The 21,954-nt window shown below is 39.9% G+C and overlaps 1 protein-coding gene across 1 annotated transcript in view; it reads left to right on the top strand.

The window, feature by feature from the left end:
* Nucleotides 1–21,954, top strand: part of LOC142487653 (putative acyl-CoA dehydrogenase 6) — a 217,649-nt gene that overhangs the window by 30,405 nt on the left and 165,290 nt on the right. The gene's annotated exons all lie outside the window — the stretch shown is intronic.

Below are 21,954 nucleotides of genomic sequence, written 5' to 3'. Positions count from 1 at the left end.
TTTTTTTACCACTCATTTTTTACAGCAACGAATCTGTGGTAGGGGGTTGGCTGGAGCACAGCCACACTACTTTAAACTCCGGGGATCCCCTTTTCCGCTGAATACTTGATTATACTGTGTAGGGGGAGGGGGTAACGAAGTGGGGTCACTTTGCGATAACGCATGAAATAGAATATTTGGGTTGAATTCCACTGCTAAGGGGTGTTACCTGAGGATTATGGGTAGTATACACGAAAAAAATAGTTGAGGAAGAGCAATTCCTCTTAAAACGTGTTCTGTACTATACGTGTTCTGTACTATAAGAAAAGCATTTTTTGTTTCTATAGCAACCATTTACAAAGTCACATCCAATTCCTCTTCAGAAATAGGCTCTGGCACTTCCCTGTTGAAGACGTGCCCTCTCTCTAGCAGTGCACCAATTATATATCGTGACTGCTTGGTCACATGATCTTCCACACAGAACTTTGCATCTTTGGTCCTCTTCTGCGGCACTGACAGGGATTTAGTGAACCCCCGAGCCGAATCTTCGCCGAACGATCACAGGAGAACGGATCAATTGGCAATTTAGCTAATCACTTGTCAGTGGGTAGATTGTATTGATGTACATATTGAATGGATTGGCAGCTTGAACTGCAGCTTTAATTGGTGCACATCCTATTTTAATCAGCAATAATATGTCATATACTGTACAGAGCAATTACATATCATTGATACAATTTGATTACTGATAAAATATTCTTGTGAGAACAATGTTAAAACATATCCTTTTAGTTATAACGTTTAAAATATATTCAGCTCTATAAGAAGAACTAATAAAATAAATTGGTAATGAAGCTCCCAACTGTGCCACAGTAGAAGTATCTACATACAGTAGCTCCACCTGTGATCTTGTTGGTGTGGGGATCTGAGTTTAAACTTGTACCAATTTAGTTACCAACATTTGGAATGTTGATGGAGCTATGCAGCCACTTCTACTATAGCACATCTGGGAACTTCATTTCCAATTTCTTTTATTAGTTCTCACAATAATGCTGAATACATATTAAACTTTATAATGAAAGGATATGTTTTAACATGGTTCTCACAAGAATACATTATCAGTCATCAAATTGTATCAGTGATAGGGAATTGTTCTGTATATGACATATGTATTATTGTTGATTTCAAATGGGATGTACACCAATTAAAAGGAATTGCTCAACTTAATACTTACCAGTAAAGTTATCAGGTTTTAATATCCATCCAGGGGAGATAAAATGACTGCCAATAGGAAGTAATGCTGGTAACTTCACTGGTAAGTATCTCGGGAAACTGTGGGCTCCCTGGAGCTGAACGTAGCATGGTCTATCACTGGAGGGGTGGGGGCATTTCTTAGTTTTACCAAGATAAAGGTAATAGTTTATTTAAGAACATAATTTTGTGTTTAGAAAATAGTGGTCAATAGCTTCAAAGGGCACATAATCTAGAATGGGTAGGTAAAACAATTATATAGTGATAAAAATAATCAAGCGCAAATAACACCACTTTAAACCAAAATAACAATAAACAGTATACTGTCCTTAGAGAATGCAGCTCCCGACACAGGATTCAGACCAAATCCAACCAGCAATCGAAGAAGAACCAACCTGGTCAGGAACTACAACTCTGCCTTATCTTCCTCTCTTGATCTTCATGCCCCACTTTCTCTCTGCCGTCCTCGCCCTTCTAACCCCAGACCCTGGCTAAACTCCCACACACGCATGCTGCGTTCCTCCACTCGTTCCTCTGAACGCCTCTGGAGGAAATCTCATACGCTCGCAGACTTCATTCACTACAAATTTATGCTATCCTGTTTCAACTCTGCCCTCTTTCAGGCTAAACAAACCTACTTTTCATCACTAATCAACACACACAAGTCTAACCCACGCCGTCTCTTTTCTGTCTTTGACTCTCTACTCAGACCACCCTCAGCTGCCTCCTCTTCTTCCTCCATCTCACCTCAGGACTTTGCTGACTTTTTTAAGAAAAAGGTGGAGTCCATACGGCAGAACATCCCATCTGTTGCCTCCTCCCATCCCACAATGCTTCCCAACTCTCCTCCTGTCTTTCTTGACTCTTTTTCTGCTATCTCGGAGGAGGATGTATCACTGCTGATCTCCTCTTCTCCCTCTACCACTTGCCCTCTTGATCCCATTCCCTCCCATCTCCTAAAACCTCTTGCTCCTTCTATAATCCCTATGCTCACACAGATCTTTAACTCTTCCCTCTACTCTGGTACCTTTCCTTCATCCTTCAAGCATGCAACCGTTATACCATTACTCAAAAACAGCAAGCTTGACCCTACCTGTCCTTCTAACTATCGACCTGTCTCCCTCCTGCCTTTTGCCTCCAAACTCCTTGAACGTCTTGTATTCTCTCGATTGCTACACTTTCTCAACACCTATTCTGTACTAGACCCTCTACAATCTGGCTTCCGCACTGCTCACTCTAGTGAAACAGCCCTCACTAAAATAACTGACGACCTCCACGCTGCCAAAGACAGAGGTCATTACACTCTGCTCATATTTCTCGACCTCTCTGCAGCATTCGACACCGTGGACCACCCTCTTCTCCTTCACATTCTCCATACTCTTGGTATTCGGAACAAAGCTTTATCCTGGATCTCCTCTTACCTCTCCCATCGTACCTTCAGTGTCTCTTTTGCTAACACCTCCTCCTCCTCTATTGATCTCTCTGTGGGGGTACCCCAGGGCTCTGTCCTGGGACCCCTTCTCTTTTCTCTCTACACACTCTCTCTAGGTGACCTAATCACATCTTTTGGGTTTAAATATCACCTCTATGCTGACGACACACAAATTTACCTTTCAACCCCTGACCTTACACCTGCTATACAGACCAAAGTTTCTGAATGCCTCTCTGGAATATCATCCTGGATGGCCATCCGCCGACTGAAACTTAACATGGCAAAAACAGAGCTCCTTATACTACCTCCCAAACCTGGCCCTACTACATCCTTCCACATTGCTATTGGAAATACGATCATTCACCCAGTAGCCCAAGCACGCTGCCTAGGGGTCACACTTGATTCCTCTCTCTCATTCTCCTCTCATATTCAAAACGTTTCTAAAACTTGTCGCTTTTTCCTCCACAATATCACAAAGATACGCCCTTTCCTCTGTTACTCAACTGCTAAAACTCTGACTCAGGCCCTCATTCTTTCACGTCTCGATTACTGCAACCTCCTGCTGTCCGGCCTTCCTACCTCTCACCTGTCTCCCCTACAATCTATCCTAAACACTGCTGCCAGAATCACTCTACTCTTTCCTAAATCTGTCTCTGCATCTCCCCTCCTGAAATCCCTCTCCTGGCTTCCGATTAAATCGCGTATCTCACACTCAATTCTACTGCTCACTTTTAAAGCTTTACATTCTTCTGCCCCTCCTTACATCTCAGCCCTAATTTCTCACTATACACCATCACGACTCTTGCGTTCTTCTCAAGGATGTCTTCTTTCTACCCCCTTTGTATCTAAAGCTCTCTCCCGCCTTAAACCTTTCTCACTTTCTGCCCCACACCTCTGGAATGCCCTTCCCCTCAATACCCGACTAGCCCCCTCGCTATCCACCTTTAAGACCCACCTTAAGACACATCTGCTTAAAGAAGCATATGAGTAGCACTGGATAATCATGGACACATGACACAAAGCTTGGCCCCCTGCAGACGCACTTACTAGTATTCCCTCCTACTGTCTCTGTACGTTCTCCCTACCTACCAATTAGATTGTAAGCTCCTCGGAGCAGGGACTCCTTGCTTAATGTTACTTTTACAGTATGTCTGAAGCACTTATTCCCATGATCTGTTATTTATATGACATGTATTACTACTGTGAAGCGCTATGTACATTTATGGCGCTATACAAATAAAGACATACATACATACAAGAAAACAGGTGCGCAAATCTCATCAGGACATGGAGGATAGAAATGAAGACACCAAATAGTGCAATATTGTCAACTACAACAAATGTAATCAGTGTTGAAAGCTCTATAAAGTTTGCACTCGCGTGTAAAACGTGATAATAGGGCGTTGTGGTTGTTAGAAGTTACCAACTTTAATTTCCAGATAGATACTCCGGATCAACACCAGTAATGTTCCATAGGAAAGGAAGGGAAATCCACATACAAAGGAGAAAAAGCAAAATAGTATAATATTGCTTTTAATATTAAAAACACAAAGTATTCCTCTTACATAAGTGTCTTTGTGGTGAGCATTCAGACCACCCTGGGTCATATGGACAGACAATTTTCTTAACATCAACAGCATCTGCTGCGCGGTGTTACAGCATACACTGGGCTGATTAGTGTAGTCCTCCACTCTGAATGTCACCAGCAAAGTGTCACTCTGTAGTCCACGACTCACCCAACGCGCGTTTCTACTTAATAGTTTTCCTCAGGGGCTAATCTAACATCCTGCACTTTTGTATTGTATTGTATGTCTTTATTTATATAGCGCCATTAATGTACATAGCGCTTCACAGTAGTAATACATGTGGTAATCAAATAAATAACAGATAATATAAATAACAGATCATGGGAATAAGTGCTTTAGACATAAAAGTAACATTAAGGAAGAGGAGTCCCTGCCCCGAGGAGCTTACAGTCTCTTTCCCTTCCTTAAATAACCCACCGCATTCAATTTTAAATTGCGGAGCATCACGTGTGACGTCATCACGTCCGACGTCACGCGACGCATCACGTAACGTGTCATCGCGCATATTTGCATATTCTAGCGCTCAAAACTTTCAAAGTATTGGCAGTCAAAGCTGTTACACAGCTATCCAATGGGCATGTTACATCCATCTAAATATACCTGATAGCTAAACGCATTACAGTCAGTGAAATTCTCCCTCAGGGTCACAAACTTAATACTATTAGATACAGGGACAATAACAACCTTTATACATTTGTTAACATTTATAAGAAATGACAAGTCTTGTTTTAGAAGAATTACCCTCCCGGCTTATACTATTGATCTCTCTTGGTTTGTCCCTAATCTGCAAGTCCTGTTTTAAAAGAATTACCCTCCTGACTTGTACTATTGAACTCTCTTGGTATGTCCCTGATCTGCAAGTCCTGTTTTAAAAGAATTACCCTCCCGGCTTGTACTATTGATCTCTCTTGGTTTGTCCCTGATCTGCAAGTCCTGTTTTAAAAGAATTACCCTCCCGGCTTGTACTATTGATCTCTCTTGGTATGTTTGTATATCAAAAGGTGGATTTCCCACCCCCCCTTAACTGTGTGTTTCTAATTGACCAACTGGAACAAGCTGATTTTTTGGGGCGGGGGGAGGGTCATGTGACTGCTTTAGATGTATAAAACACATATCCTCCCTGCATTGGCAGGGTTGCATTGGCATCTTAAGAGTGATGCATTTAAAGTGATCATTTTAAGTGACAATATATAGTTAGACTATAGTTAAGTGATCATTTTAAGTGGCAATATATAGTTAGACTATAGTTAAGTGATCATTTTAAGTGGCAATATATAGTTAGACTATTGTTTGACTAGAGGTGACTGGGGACTTATATGACCACACTATGATCCCATGCTTGTTAGCCTGCATATTTTAACCCCCCATCCCTTTACAACTTATTTCACTGCAGCCTCTCCCAAAACTGACTGCACAAAATACCTCCCACACCCACTCAGCCCACTGAAACCCTGAATTGATTCCAGCATTGCAATGCAGCAAAACATTTGACAAGGAACAGGCACACCCCCACTGTTTAGTCTGCACACACTCACTTTGCTCACAACAGCTCCATGCAGCACTGCCTACCTCTGGCATAATGAACCTGCTATGTATTTTAACTTTTTTCGTTCTCCTGGCCTCATTGAGATGCTACTCCCTCTATACACTACAAACTCCTGCCTCCTGGCCCCACCCAACATCACCATACACCCTAGACTACTCAAAAGCCGTGCACTATCTACTGAATGTTGGTGGAGAACTCTAAAAACCAGCACACCAACCATTGCTCACTCTAATGGCAAACACCACAAATTTACAACTTGCAAACAACTACCCAAATTTCTACTCATACTATTACTCTCTTTAGCAGGTGATATTGAACCTACCCAGGTCCTCCCATTTCAGCTCTGTCCCATGCCCCTGAGAATTCCACCTTTAAATTCCAAAAAGGGCTGTCGCCCATATAAATATCCGGAGCCTGCTGTCCAAACTGGACGAACTAAGGGCATGGTGCCTTATGCATAAACCCACAGCCATCATTCTTACAGAAACATGGCTAACCCCTAAAATCCCTGATGCAAATATCGCCATTCAGGGATACTCCATTTTTAGGAGAGATAGGTCAAAGAGAGGAGGAGGGGTGTTATTTTATATTGCAGACACCTTACAATTTACACTGTTAAATTGCCCCCCATGCCCACCCTCTTTTAAAATCCTGGTTGGCAGAATCTGCCTCCCCTTTTCTAAGCCCATCTTGCTGGCTGGCGTCTACCGCCCCTCTAAAGCCCCTCTACAATCCCTGACTGATATCACCCAGTTTCTTGGCTCCATTTCCTCTCTGAATGAGAAGAGTGAGCTGCTAGTTCTTGGGGATTTCAACTTCAATTGGCTTGACCCTAAAAACCACCAAATCCAGATACAACTCAAGTCACTTAACCTATCACAACTCATTTCCCAACCCACATGGACAAACCTGAAATCGCATAACCATTCCTTGCTAGACTGGATTCTCTCCTCAAACCCCAGCAGAATCCAATCCTCTGGCATCCTTCCCGATATTTTCAGTGACCATGCAATAGTGTACTGTGTAAGGAAAATTAAACCGCCCCACTCAAGCCTCAAAGTTCTCCTCACTAGAACATTTAAAAACTTTAACCCACAACAGTTGCTGGATGACCTTACCAACTGCCCATGGCACAGAATCGATTTAATTCCCGACCCGGATTCTGCGCTCGACTATTTCCAATCCGAGTTCTTAAAACTCTGCGATACCCATGCTCCACTACGCAAAATAAGGGTACGGGGGGCCCACCTTCCATGGGTTACAACTGACCTTATTGCACTCTACCAGCTCAGGGATACCTTGTGGAAAAGCTACAAAGTAACTGGCACTACCAAGGATCTCAATCACTACAGATGCCTGCGGAACATGTGCACAAGGCAAACAAGGCATGCAAAAGCACAATATTACTCTGAGAATCTCCACCACAATACATCAAACCCAGCTAACTTCTGGAAGGTTATCAACAATATATTCCAGCCTGCTAACCATCAACAACCAAATAATATCACTAAGGGGGATATTACTCTGACAAACCCCACTGACATTGCAAATGCATTCAATGATTACTTTATGGGGTGTGCCACTAACTTATTAGCGAAACGCAGCCCAAACCACAAACCTGAATCTCATCCTGGGAGTACCCACATAGCCCCACCCACTCCCAACACTGCCCACAATTTTCAATTTGGCCCAGTATCTGAAGAGGAGATTACACAAGCACTCCTCAAACTGAAACTAAGCATGTGTCCATCTCAGGCTCTAACTCCAACCCCCTGGATATCACCTGTGGTGTCCCGCAAGGCTCTGTTCTGGGGCCCCTACTTTTCTCGGTGTTCATTATTGATCTTCCCACAGCTTGTAAGGAAGCCTCAATACACATGTATGCAGATGACACAATCCTATATGCACACAGCCATAGCCACTCTGACCTTCAACACATACTTCAGTCTGACTTTTTGAGACTCGAAAACTGGATTTCCCAAAACAAACTGTTTTTAAACACTGACAAGACTGTAACAATGGTATTTGGGACCAAGACTAAATTTTTAAAGCTTCCAGCGACTGAGCTCCTGGTTAGAACCAACGCGAACACCACCCTAACTTCTGTTACTAGTTTTAAATACCTGGGCTTATGGTTTGACTCCCACTTAACATTCGGAATGCACATTGATACCCTGACAACCAAGACCAATGCCAAACTAGGCGTACTTTACAGGAACAAATCCTCCCTATGTCTCCTGGTCAGAAAGCGTATCGCACAGCAGATGCTAATGCCAATTATTGACTATGGAGACATAGTATATGGCTCGGCACCTCAAACCCACCTTAGCAAACTTGACACCCTCTACAATTCAATTTGTCGTTTTGTTCTCCAATGCAACTACAACACACATCACTGCGAAATGCTCAAAGAACTAGATTGGTCATCACTGGAGTCTAGGCGCAAAGTTCACCTTACCTGTCTTGCCTTTAAATTCTTTATGGGCAAGCTACCCACCTACCTGAACAAGCTCCTCACCCCTACCAAATGCAGCACTTATCACCTGAGATCAGACTCCAAAAGACTGTTCATGGTCCCAAGGCTCAACAAAGTATCCGGCCGTTCCTCCTTCTCTTACCGTGCACTCCAAAACTAGAACAACCTACCAGAGACTCTCACATCCACCACCAGTTTAAGTTCTTTCAAATCTAAGGCTGACTCACATTTTAATCTGGTCTGTAACTGTTTCATACGCCCATAATATATATTTTCTTTAACTGTGCATGCAATGTCTTGTATATAATGTATACCCTGTTCATTTATGTAACTGTATTTGTAACTATGTATTATTTGTCTTAACTCTGTGCCCAGGACATACTTGAAAACGAGAGGTAACTCTCAATGTATTACTTCCTGGTAAAATATTTTATAAATAAATAACATATTGCCATGTCAAGCATATATTATACAACAGTAATATAAATTCTTATATAACACTATTCTCTGTCAGTGTGTATGTCCATCAAAGGGTATAATTTCCAAAATGATTTACACAAACACTGACAGGGAAATCCAAGCATAGTTATATGCATACATCTTAATCTAGCTACTGCTAATTTACATTCAATTATTAATTGATGGATCCTTTGTCAATGGATATCTAAAAATACAAAAATGAAATAATTAGAATATTAAACATATTAAATTTATAAAAAAGTAACATATCAAAAATATATCTTTAGAATTTAGAGGGATAATTAAAGAATACAACCAATATATTGCCAACCTCACACCAAAAAAGCATTCATGTCAAAATCGACATTTAAGCCTCTTGGTTGTAACGTCTTCAACCTATGTATCCAAAAGGATTCCCTCTTGGATAATGATTGAATTCTATTTCCACCTCTCCAGTGAGCAGATATCTGCTCAATTTCCATATATTTGAGTCCAGAGGGGTCAGAATGATGACATTTTTTAAAATTGAGAGACACATTATGTGTTTCCAATCCAATGCTGATGTTCCGTATATGTTCTAGTATTCTCACCCTTAAAGGGCGAATAGTCCTCCCCACATATTGATAATTGCAGGGGCATGTCAGAACATATACCACATAAGTACTTTTGCAGTTTATAAAACCTTTCATTTTCAAAATTTCCTTAGTATTATTAGAAATAAAAGTGTCAGTTTTATCAACCCCAAATTTGCATGCCTTACATTTATCACACCTGAAAAAGCCTTTAGGTTTTCCAGGTATCCATGTTTTATTACCAGTTATTAGTTCTTTCTTTAAGGCACTTGGTGCTAGACTATCTTTTAGGTTTCTCGCCTTCGTGAAAACTACCTGAGGATATTCCTCTATCATAATTGGATCATAATTTTTTTCTACAAATCTTTGTTCCAAGATTTTCGCCTGGTCCTGAAAGGTGTCTACCTTTGAACAGTTTCTTCTAATTCTTTGAAACTGTCCAAACGGGAACCCCTTTAAGCCAATTCTTGTGGTTGCAACTGGAGTTGAGAATAAAACTATTACAATCTATATTTTTAAAATAGGTCTTCGTTTGACTTGCATGATCTTCTATATATATCAATAAATCCAAATATGGAATGGACATTGTACTGTATGTCTCTGTAAATGATAGATTATATTCATTATCATTAATATATGTAAAAAATTCTGTCAATAAATATTCTGCACCATTCCAAATAAAAATAATATCATCTATGTAGCGCCGCCATAGGACGAGGTTTGCGCCATATGGTTATGATTGTAAATTACCTCCTCCCAGTTTCCCAGGAAGAAATAATTATATGCAAGAAACTGTCCTGCGCTCAGGTAAAGAGTCTCAGCACCCGTGGGTGTCAATAAGTCACTTGGAAACGAATTGGGTGATGCAGATAAAGACCTCTAAAAGAATCAGGACTGGGAGGGAAATCCCTTACCTCTAGATACTCTCTGATCTGGGTCCTGCTCTCCTCTGTCCTCCTTTTGCCAGCGTGCAGCCTTCAATGGAGTTGAATGGAAGAAAGAAGATCCGACGCCACTGCTAGTGACAAATACAGGCTACTTCAGGGTTGGTAGAAATAACTTTATTGGGACATCACACACACAAGGCTACACCACCATCCCCCCCTCGTTTCACGCTGTAGAACAGCGCTTCGTCTTGGAGTGGGGATGTGAGGTCTGAGCCTGTACATTTAAGTAAAAAAATCCGCGAAAAAGAGACAAATTGGTTAACCCCTTGTCACCCATGTACAGTTAATGTATCTTATAGCAAAGTAGCTCTTAATCACCTAGTATGTTACAGCCCAACAGGTCCCATAGGAACATGTTATCTCTTTTTCCCAGACTATTGGTGTCTTACAAATGTGGACGATGCAAAATTTGTCCTGTTATGACTAAATCCACACATTTTTCCAACCGTGATGAGACACGCAGATTTCAGATTAAATCATTCCTTTCCTGTCAAACAGAATTTGTTGTATATTTATTGATATGTAAATGCAGCAAACAATATGTTGGCCTAACTAGTAGAGTCCTCAAGATTCGCATCTTAGAGCACCTAAGGCTGATACGTAATAAATAAATGCTTCATCCCGTATCTAAACATTTTAACACCTGTCCATAGGGTTCAGTGGGATCCCTTCAATGTATAGCGCTTGAACATATTCCGCTACCTCCTTGTGGAGGGGATAGGATTAAAATCCTGCATCAGCGAGAAGCGCATTGGATCTTTATGCTGAATACATTGCAACCCAATGGACTTAATGTAGAATGGGATCTGCGTTGTTTTCTATAACCACCTTGCATCATTTATATTTTGCTGTCTAATGTTTATTTTTCATTTATCAAATGATTTTTTGTAGTCCTCATTAATGTTTTTTTTTACTTCTGTCCTTTTTCTTTTTCCTTCCTTTCTCCTCCCCCCCCCCCTTTCTCCACCCCTCCTCTCCTCCCCCCCCCCCCCCCCCCCCCCCCCACTGCTTCTATTGACATAATATATTATAACTGAGTGCCTTATTCTCATTTTAATTATACTGAGATATAGTTGTTCATTTGCCAATACATTATGCCTTCATTTTGCTCATATCTATATTGTATATCACTTATGTCTATCCTGTCATCTTTAGGATTATGTTGTGCCATTTTTATATACCCCAGTGTTACAATTGCACTTGAAAAGAGTTCAAACACCTTACTTATATCTATATCATCTTATGTTTATTGAAAGAATGATATGATTAATCTAAGGACATTTTGTACAGATTATAGGGTGTTTATTGAAGAACTACTTTGCTATAAGATACATTAACTGTGCATGGGTGACAAGGGGTTAACCAATTAGTCCGTTTTTCGCAGGCTTTTTTTACTTAAATGTACAGGCTCAGACCTCACATCCCCACTCCAAGACGAAGCGCTGTTCTATAGCGTGAAACGCGTTGAGGGGGGGATGGTGGTGTAGCCTTGTGTGTGTGATGTCCCACTAAAATTTTTTTCTACCAACCCGGAAGTAGCCTGGATTTGTCACTAGCAGTGGCGCCGGATCTTCTTTCTTCCAGGTAAAATAATTAGAGGGGAATTCCTGCAGAATACGAGCATTATGAATTATTTGTTGATTTAGTTGGGTGATGATGTGCAGCGGCTAAATTTTAAAGGGGTGTTTGAAACTTTTTTTTTTGTAAATAAATATGAACAGGTAGATGACACTGCTCCTTTAAAATCATACTGTTGCCTGGTATGAAATCTTCCAGTTACATATGTTTGAATTATTTTGTATCTGCATTCACTACTACTTTAAAGGAATTGAAAAAAATCTGCTACCTAACTTCTATTAAGTATTTACATGTCACTGTTAAATCACATACATTTAACCAACAACTTCCATTTTTTTTTTTTTTTTTTTTTTACACGATGGGAACAAGGAAATCCCCAGAGCTGAACCCCAATATTTTCAGGTCTGGGTAACCCCCAGATTTTCAGTCTGACCAGAGAAACCAAAAAAGCGATGCAAATCTCCTGCATCAAACGAGCCACTAGTAAGCAATAACGTCATCCGTTGCGGTTTCCTATTGGACAGCCATTTAAAACCCAGCGCAAAACCACGAAGTAATGCTGGTATTTTTATAAGTAAGTATCTCTGGAAAGGGGGGCTTCTCGCAGCTGAAAATAATATGGTTCAGCTCAATGGGCGAACTGGTTCCCATTTTGAAGAAGAAAAAAAAAGAAAAAAACGAAGCAGACTAGGAAGGGATGAATGTTGCTTTACATTTGTAAAAGTTATTGCAATCATAATTTATTAAAAATGAATGTGGTGCTGTTCTTTATGTACTTTTTCATTAGTGTTTTGTATGTATGGGGTCACAGCAGTCGTGGCGCAAAATTCTTAAAACAGTATTTTTATATGCAAAAATAAGTAGAGACAGCTTCAGTGAAATCTTACATTGTAAGCGGTGTGTGCAGAGTTACACTAATGGAGACCGATTTGGGAGAAATTAAAAACCTGGCTTTATTGAGCCTGATTCTGTAATGAGGACTCACCACACACAGGATGGGACCGCAGGGCTGAGGTGGGGATGTTAGAATACACCGACCAACAACCGCGCAACCACGTCCGGATTGCAGAGTCATGTTCGTATGGCTGGGTCAGAATAGTCGTAATACTCGCCGTGGTCTAGGATTGGAGAAGTCGGGTGGTCGTTGCGCGTAGCCGGGGTCCAGGAGTAGAGAGGTCAGAATGGTCGTTGTGCGTAGCCGAGGTCCAGGGGTCAGAGAAGGTAGAGGTCCGGGTTCAAGCTGAGGTCAAAGGTACAAGAGATCAAGCAGCATGCACAGAGCAAGGGCAGGGCAGCAGGATGCTTGAAGCAAGCACTAGTACATAAACACTAGTTTATGCTCAGCCAATTTGCCTAGGGGCTGGCTGAGCATATAAAGCACAGAGAGCCAATGGGAAGGCTGCAGGGAGTGAGTCATCACAGTGAGACTGTGTACTGATAGGCAGGGGTGGAGTGTATCGTAGCTGTGGAATAATTGTTGTCAGCATTAACCCCTCAAGTGTTTCTGGTCATGCAGCGCCAACGTGTAGTGGGGACAGGAGCGTCCTCTGTTGTGTCACGGGCGCAGGGGCGGAGCCTAGGTCCGGTGCCAGCAGGAGTACTGCGGCGCTTGCGTGTGCAGTGCACGCACGAGGGGCGTCACCCAATATGTCACGGGGGCGTGACCGAAGGCCGATCCTCACAGTTCCTTTAAACTCTGTACAGCATACAAACACAAAATAAACAAACACCTACTCCACATTGGAGACTAAATAGACAATACATGCCTTAACTATGTGACTGGCTGGATAGGCCAGTTCCCAGTCCAAAAACGTAATATATTTATCAGGGAGCAATATATAAGAAAATCTTATCGGACTGTGTTGGCCGGCGTCTCTGGTTTCTCCAGATGCAGGCGTTTTAGTCCTGCTACTCGCAGGAAGTCTCTTGTCAGCACACAGCCCTAGTGTGTGCTTCAAGACTCTCTCCTGTCTTTTCTGTCCTTTGTCAGCACAGTTGTGTGCTAAGAGTCTTTATGCTCTCCTGTGTCAGCACACTTGTGTGCTAAGGAGTCCTTCTGTCCTTTGTCGGCACAGTTGTGTGCTAAGGCAAGGGTGCGGTGGCCGCGAAATTTGCTGTTTACAGAGGACCCGCGCGCTTCCCGAAGTCATTTAAATTAATGCCGGAGGAGCTGCAAGGCCTCTGTAAACTTCTCTTTACCTTGGTTCAGATGACGTTATGTGACGTCACGTTGCCAGGACGTCAGAACCAAGGTAAGTAAGGGGGGGGGGGGGGGCAGTGCGAGGAGAGGGACAGCCGGCAAGGGGGCACAGGGAAAAAAAGATTGCGCTCCCCTGTGCCAAGAAATTTCTCTCTGCAATTTCCCACAGGAGGCTTTTTTAAACCTGTGATTAGCCAGGTGGATACTGGTTAATTGACTGGCTGCAATAAACCATCTCCCTGCTGGATTACTCAGAGCTCTGAGGCAGCTATGTTTTAACGGGGATATGTCTCTGTTACATACATGAAGATAGAAAACTTTCTATTTATAAAAAGAGAAAAAAAGGTAGAACAAATGCACTAGAACAAAGTCTCTAGGTCGGTTACTCAGCTCAAGGCCTCAAGCCCCCCCAACCGGTCAGGTTTTCAGGATATCCCAGCTTCAGCACAAATGGCTTTATCAGTCCCTGCTTCAGCACAAGTGGCTCAATCAGTGACCCAGTCTTTAAACTGAGCCTCTTATTGAGCCACTTCTGCTGAAACTGGGATATCTTGAAAACCTGACCGGTTGGGGGCTGTGGGGGGGAGGGGTGGGGGGTGGATTGAAGACTGGAGTTGAGCACCCCTGCTCTAGGTGACCAAGACGCGCCATCCAACTTCCAGAGTAACTGGTAATAAAGAAAGAGTCCACAACACTAGTATTCCACTTGAAAATAAAAGACACGGTACGTTTATTCCAGAATGTGTTCGGCAAGAAAGAAGACAGCAAAAATAAGCAATGTTTCAGGTCACAATTACCCTTTCTCAAGCTTTCAATTGGAATACTAGTGCTGTGAACAATCTTTTTTTTATTTTATATATCTTCTTTATTATGATATCAACAAAAAAAGGATTAGGCCAAAAATTGAAAACAATGTAAGAATCCATAGTAAAAGTAATAATAAAAAATAAAAAAAACATACAGATACAGCGATAATATAGGGCTTTTAACAGACTGGCACCTCAGGCTCAGCAGGACTGATGAAAGGGCCATTCCAGCCTCAAGTGCCAGTCTGTTAAAGCCCTTTATTATCGCTGTATCTGTATGTTTTTTGATTACTTTTATTATGGATTCTTACAATGTTTTCAATTTTTTAGCTAATCCTTTTTTTGTTATCCTAATAAAGAAGATAGGATGTTTTAAGAATTTAGTACCAGATGTGCTGTGACTACATATTTTTGAGTTTACCTGTATACTATTGGAATCCGTGAAGATGGTGAGCGTGATAGTCCACAGGCACCCAATGAATGGATTATCAATAATAGAAATCGGCAGTTTTGTTCCCCTCTGTATGTCACTATACAGGCATACCCCGGTTTAAGGACACTCACTTTAAGTACACTCGCGAGTAAGTACATATCTCTCAATAGGCAAACGACAGCTCACGCATGCGCCTGTCAGCATGTCCTGAACAGCAATACCGGCTCCCTGCCTGTACCGAAGCTGTGCGCAAGCGGGGAGACTATAGAGCCTGTTACACATGTGTTATTTACATCAGTTATGAACGTATATGATGATTGCAGTACAGTACATGCATCGATAAGTGGGGAAAAGGTAGTGCTTCACTTTAAGTACATTTTCACTTTACATACATGCTGCGGTCCCATTGCGTATGTTAATGCGGGGTATGCCTGTAGTTTGTAAGTGCCTCTTCTTTGCCTCTTGCGTGCATTGTCTAGTATTTGTGTCTTGCTGGATAAAAATTCTGCTCATTGGTTTCTCTTCTGGCTATTCTGTATATAAAACAAAAACATGCTGCAAAACCCAAAATATTGTGTTCCTTGAGAGGATAGTGCCCGATTTATTTTTTTATTACCCACATTAATTATCAACACATACACAAATTGAAAGTGATGTTTTGTGGAAACTATTTTCAGAATGCTCAATATCTCCTTATGAAAAGAGGGATCCAGCGCTCAACGGATTTCTAAATCAAGAAAATTTAATTTGTGCCACACAACGTTTCGACCAACAGGTCTTTCTCAAGTGACTAGTCCCTCTTTTCCTAAGTTAACTTTGGATTTTCCTGGCAGGTACTTCCTTGAACCAGCAGCACTGGTAAACTGTATGATTTATCTTATCTTTTTGTGGAGTGCAGCCCTAACCCACTTTACATTGCAATATCTCCTTATAGCACATTGACTGTGCATGGTGTTCATTGTATTTCTTTAAATTTAGAATTTGCTCTTGCAATGCTTAATAAATATTCCCAACTTTTATTCTGAAACAAGCAATCTTATTTGTGCTGCTTAATTGTTTAGGCCAACATTTCAAAACATTAATAGATACCCTATGGGCATGTGAATTGACTGAATTGAATTGACTGAAGATTGTTGTTGTTTCGTTCTCCAATGTAACTACAACACACATCACTGCGAAATGCTCAAAGAACTAGATTGGTCATCACTCGAGTCTAGGTGCAAAGTTCACCTTTCCTGTCTATCCTTCAAATACTTTCTGGGCAAGCTACCCACCTATCTGAACAAGCTCCTCACCCCTACCACATGCAGCACTTATAATTTGAGATCTGACTCCAAAACACTGTTCATGGTCCCAAGGCTTAACAAAGTATCCGGCCGCTCCTCCTTCTCTTACCGTGCACCCCAAAACTGGAACAACCTACCGGAGACTCTCACATCCACCACCAGTTTAAGTTCTTTCAAAATTAAGGCTGTCTCACCTTTTAATCTGGTCTGTAACTGTTACATAAGCCTATAATATAATCTTCTCTAACTGTGAATGCAAAGTATTGTATATAATGTATACCCTGTTCATTTATGTAACTGTATTTGTAACCATGTATTATTTGTCATATTAACTATGCCCAGGACATACTTGAAAACGAGAGGTAACTCTCAATGTATTACTTCCTGGTAAAACATTCTATAAATAAATAGCAGCAATGCTTGTTGATTTTGTAAAATTCTATTTATATTTTTCTGAAATTAGTCTGTCTATATTTTTAACTAGTTTCACTTTCTTGTTTTGTAATTATGATTAGATTTATCAGCATTTCATTAATATAATGCATGGTGCCAGCATTTTTTATTTGTGATCTAGTTATTATTTTTGTTGGTATAACTGTTGTAAAATGTAAAAAATATACAAACAGCAATACAATTTAGAGGACTATTTATTGTGTGTGTCTCCGCAAATGTTTAACATTTTGTTTCAAATACTGTTAGGACCTGCAAACCAAAACATCTTGTTAAATCGTGGAATAAACAATGTTACTTTTGTTCTTCACGATAAAACATTGTAAACTAAGAATGTGTATCACCCGTTAGTATACATTTGTGTATGTATGCTTAAATTTAAGAACGTGGGTATATATAGCTCAAAATGTTGTTGGCCAATATTCTCATTTTCACACTTTGAGATACAAATGCTTAACTTGCATTGATAACGATGTATTCATAATTTATTATTAAAAGTGTACCCGTAGCTATTTATAGTTAATAATTTTCTTGCCATGTGTGATTATATTTACATACAAACTTGATCAGTATATGTGACCATTAAAGAGAAATTACAATATGCTTGATGGATTGGAAAAATAAAAACTTGGCAAGCTCTAAAATACAAATCCACAGTATTATATATTTATTTAAGAAAAACAATTTCCTGAAATACAGAACTCTTCACTTCAAGAGGCATAGTTCACTTCAAATTGAAAAAAGGTGTCATTTCATTCGTGACCCTCCTCCTAATTATAGGTCAACAAAATCAGATCTTTTCCAGCAATGGAATGAAGCACTCAACAAGTTATTATCTATTTTTAAAAGGTATATTTTTTATTTATTGTGCAATATACCCTAAATAGATCTTACAAAAAAAAAAAAATAATAATAAAATGTATATTATTTTATTATTTATATTCCTGTATATATATATATATATATATATATATATATATATATATATATATATATATATATATATATATATATATATATATATACAGGAAGCAAAACGTCAGTGTATCAGAGCGTCTTAGAGTCTTTTAGAGTCCAGGATACAAAGTATGGTCTGATGTGGATACCTCTCACTAGCTCTCACTAGCAATTGCCCTACGCGTTTCTTCACACTGGATGATTTCATCAGGGGATCTCCAAAGACTGCGCCTTTGTTATCTATATCAAACTGCAATAGCATGTTGTATGAATGTATTAATATAAGCCCCTATATGCGGGCCACCAACATAAATTAATATACAACAAATGTTATAGCAACTGTAAAATAAATGATCAACAAATATAAATGTGTGTGTATATATATATATATATATATATATATATGTGTGTATATATATATATATATATATATATATATATATATATATATATATAAATCATACGAACCAGCCCAAAGACCAGTAAAGAGACAGCAACCAGCGAGGTGTAATCCAAAATAATCTGTATTGAAATGAACAGATACACGAAAGCCAACGTTTCGGTCTCTCAGGGAGACCGAAACGTTGGCTTTCGTGTATCTGTTCATTTCAATACAGATTATTTTGGATTACACCTCGCTGGTTGCTGTCTCTTTACTGGTCTTTGGGCTGGTTCGTATGATTTGTGGATTCCTATGGGACTAGCAACTGCCTTTTGCTTTACATTAGAGTGCTGACTGCTTTATTTTTATATATATATATATATATATATATATATATATATATATATATATATATATGTTTTGTAAGATATATTAAGGGTATATTGCACAATAAATAAATATATACCTTTTAAAAATAGATAATATACTGTTTTATAAATATGCAAACACAAAATTAACCTGCAACAGACACCACTATAAATGTAACCGTAATCAGGAAAAATAAGGCAAACAGTAAAGCCCCTGGCAGTGCTACAGGGATATGGATATGTAACAGTCTTTCCCCCCTCTCTGGGAGATTCTGCCATTACACAGTGTGGTGTAATGCATACCTGCTGGCTCACAGTAGATCTGAGTCTCTCGCGTTAATGTGGACATGAACAGGACAGGCTTCTGGGGTAGTAACTGATTCTTTCTCATGTTGACAGTGCCTCCATCTCTTGCAGGCCCCCTGGATGTGGGGACAATCCCTGCAAGAGAACTTACTTCCCCTCACACTGATAGATTGTAGTCTCAGGCAGGAAGATATCTTTGAACAGGATTACTTTATTCTGACAGCGCACTCAGTTCTTACAGCATGCAAATTAGAGATTACTTCTTGGGGCTTCACCCTCAGGATGTACCCTGGACCTCCACTCTAGACCAAGGGGCCCTGAAGCAGTCCTTGCTCTTCCCTTACTCCCTGGTGGAGTAAGGGGCATAGTCTCCCACCCACTCCCATAGGGGAGGGAATACAGATTGGCAGAGCCCTGCATCACTTATGTAGGTACACTGCTACAGTATGTCTTTGATGGGTACATATGTCATAAAGTTTTAATGGTATGCAGTAATGTTGGAACAACTTTAACGCCTATTTTCAAATATTTTACAGGTTGATTAGTGCGATAAATTATATGTGTGTTTGAATTGGTAACACAAAAGTAATTGATCTGACGTATATGGCCTTGCTAAACTTTGCTTGTCCTATGTGTTACAATTCACAGTCCTGGATTTTGTAAACCTATTTCTTTTCTTCAAATTATGTAACTGTGCTGCCAGTTCAATACTTTCCTACCAAGAATCCCTAGACTACAATGAGAGAGGACTTTTTCTCAAATGACAGCAAAAACTGCTTGCTATGCGCGTTGATGATATTCATGAAACTTGTCAAATTGTGCTTTCTTAAGTAGATATACACATCCCCTTGTTTAAAGTATTTTGAGTTTAAAATTCCATGGGTTGCCAACTTATTACTTAGAAGCCTGAATATACTAAACATCCACCATGATATGAAACTTTATCATTGATATTTGAAGACTAGCACATATTACAAACTACAAAAACCCATCTAAAGTGGCTTTTTAGATGACCTTGTCATACAGAAGATTTCTGCAAAGGTCACAGTATAGCATCTTATCTGAATATATGTTCCACATAATATTTTAGTTTCATGCACTCTGAACTCTTGTCCAGTGCAATTACATTACATAGAAGCTGTAATTGAATTTTGCAAGCAATGAGAAGAAAAATGACTTTACTGTAAAACAATGTCATGGTAATAAAAAAAATGATTATTGTTTTTATAGAAAATGCACACAATTTAAGTTACCATAATAAGCACAATTGTTGTAACTTATTTGTAATGTTGGCTATAGAAACTATACCAACTATACAATTGCCAATGTGTTCAATGAATACTTTGTGGGATCGGCAACTTCTCTATCATCAATACACAATTGTAACCATAATCCTGAAGTTTAGGCTGAGTTTAGGTTCGGTTTGTTCTCAGGTTATAAAATTAACTCGGCAAAATGAGAGGCTTTAAATTTAACTCTACCAGACTCTGAGGTCAAATTAATCAAATTACATTTCAATTACCATTGGAACAAGATGAGACTGAAATATCTAGGGATTTTCCTCACAAAAACTATCAATCTCTATATAATAAATAACTACCCAGAGCTTTTCACTAAATTAAAACGGGATCTTCTACAGTACTTTGAAACGCCCACCAAATCTCATGCATAGGTCGTATTATATCAGTTAAGATGAATATTCTCCCGAAACGGCTTTACTGTTTCCAGACACTCCAGGACACTTCCGATAAAATACTTAAGGAATTTGGGGAATAAAATTATGCAATTTCTTTGGGGTAACAAAAGACCAAGAGTGCCGAGATCAGTTATGCTTGCACCCAGAGAAAGAGGAAGTCTGGCGGTTCCTGATATTAGGAAATACTATTTAGCCGCCCATTTGAAACAGATGGTTTTCTGGCGTTCCCAGGAAGGTCAATACCTGTGGGTAGATATAGAAAATAGATTTAATAACCCCGGGGCATTCCCAGTTCTTTTATGGAATAACAAGCCAACAATAGGTCTTAAACCAGATTTTTTTTTTGATTTGTCAGTAATAAAATTTTCTATTAAGATTTGGAATAAGGTAAAATAAAATTATCAGCTACTTCGAGATGTACCCCTATTTTTGACAACCCGGACTTTGGTCCGGGTTGGTCAACTAGTATCTTTGATTTATGGAAGGTTAATGATCGTAGAGATGTGGGAGATATGCTCCTGAAAGGTAAATTTTTTAATTTTAGTGATTTTTTTCAGAGATATTCTTTCACAGGAGCTCAGAGGTTCAGATTTTTGCAAGTTTCTCATATCTTAGGCAGTTTTCCCCTTGGGGGTCTTTCCCAGAGTGTAATGTATTCAAACTACTGTACAGAAATAGAAATTATCAGTGGGGTCTTATCTTAATTATATACCAATTTCTTATCACTCGTGAATTTAAAGCTCCCTGCGCACACCGGTATATGGATCAATGGGCCCAGGATTTTCAGGTAGAGATTCATTGGGAGGCCTGGTAAACTATCTGGATCAATGCAACAAACGCATCATTATGCACAATATCTAAAGAAAATATTTACAAAGTTATTTTTAGGAGGTATCTGACGTCCCAGAGGTTGAGGCAGATTTTTCCAGGCACCATGAATCTCTGTTGGAGGAGTTGTGGGGGTGTTGGTGATGTGGCCCATATCTGATGGTACTGCCCCAGAATACAGAGTTTCTGAGGAATAGTGCAGAATTTAGTGCGAAAGACTTTTGGGCTAAGGATCCCCCTAGCCCCGTTTTTTATAATGGTTCTGAGTAAGCCGCTAGATAATTTATATGAAAATAAATCAAAATCATTGTTACATATTTTGATCGCGGCTAGATGTGCAATAGCCGGGGCCTGGAAAAAGCCCCTACCCCTCTCCAGGAGAGAGATCATTGTGAGAATAAATGAGGTGCAATCTA

This window comes from Ascaphus truei, chromosome 2 (genome assembly GCF_040206685.1).
Source record: "Ascaphus truei isolate aAscTru1 chromosome 2, aAscTru1.hap1, whole genome shotgun sequence".
Taxonomy (NCBI): Eukaryota; Metazoa; Chordata; class Amphibia; order Anura; family Ascaphidae; genus Ascaphus; species Ascaphus truei.
This window is presented reverse-complemented; position numbering and strand designations above follow the sequence as displayed.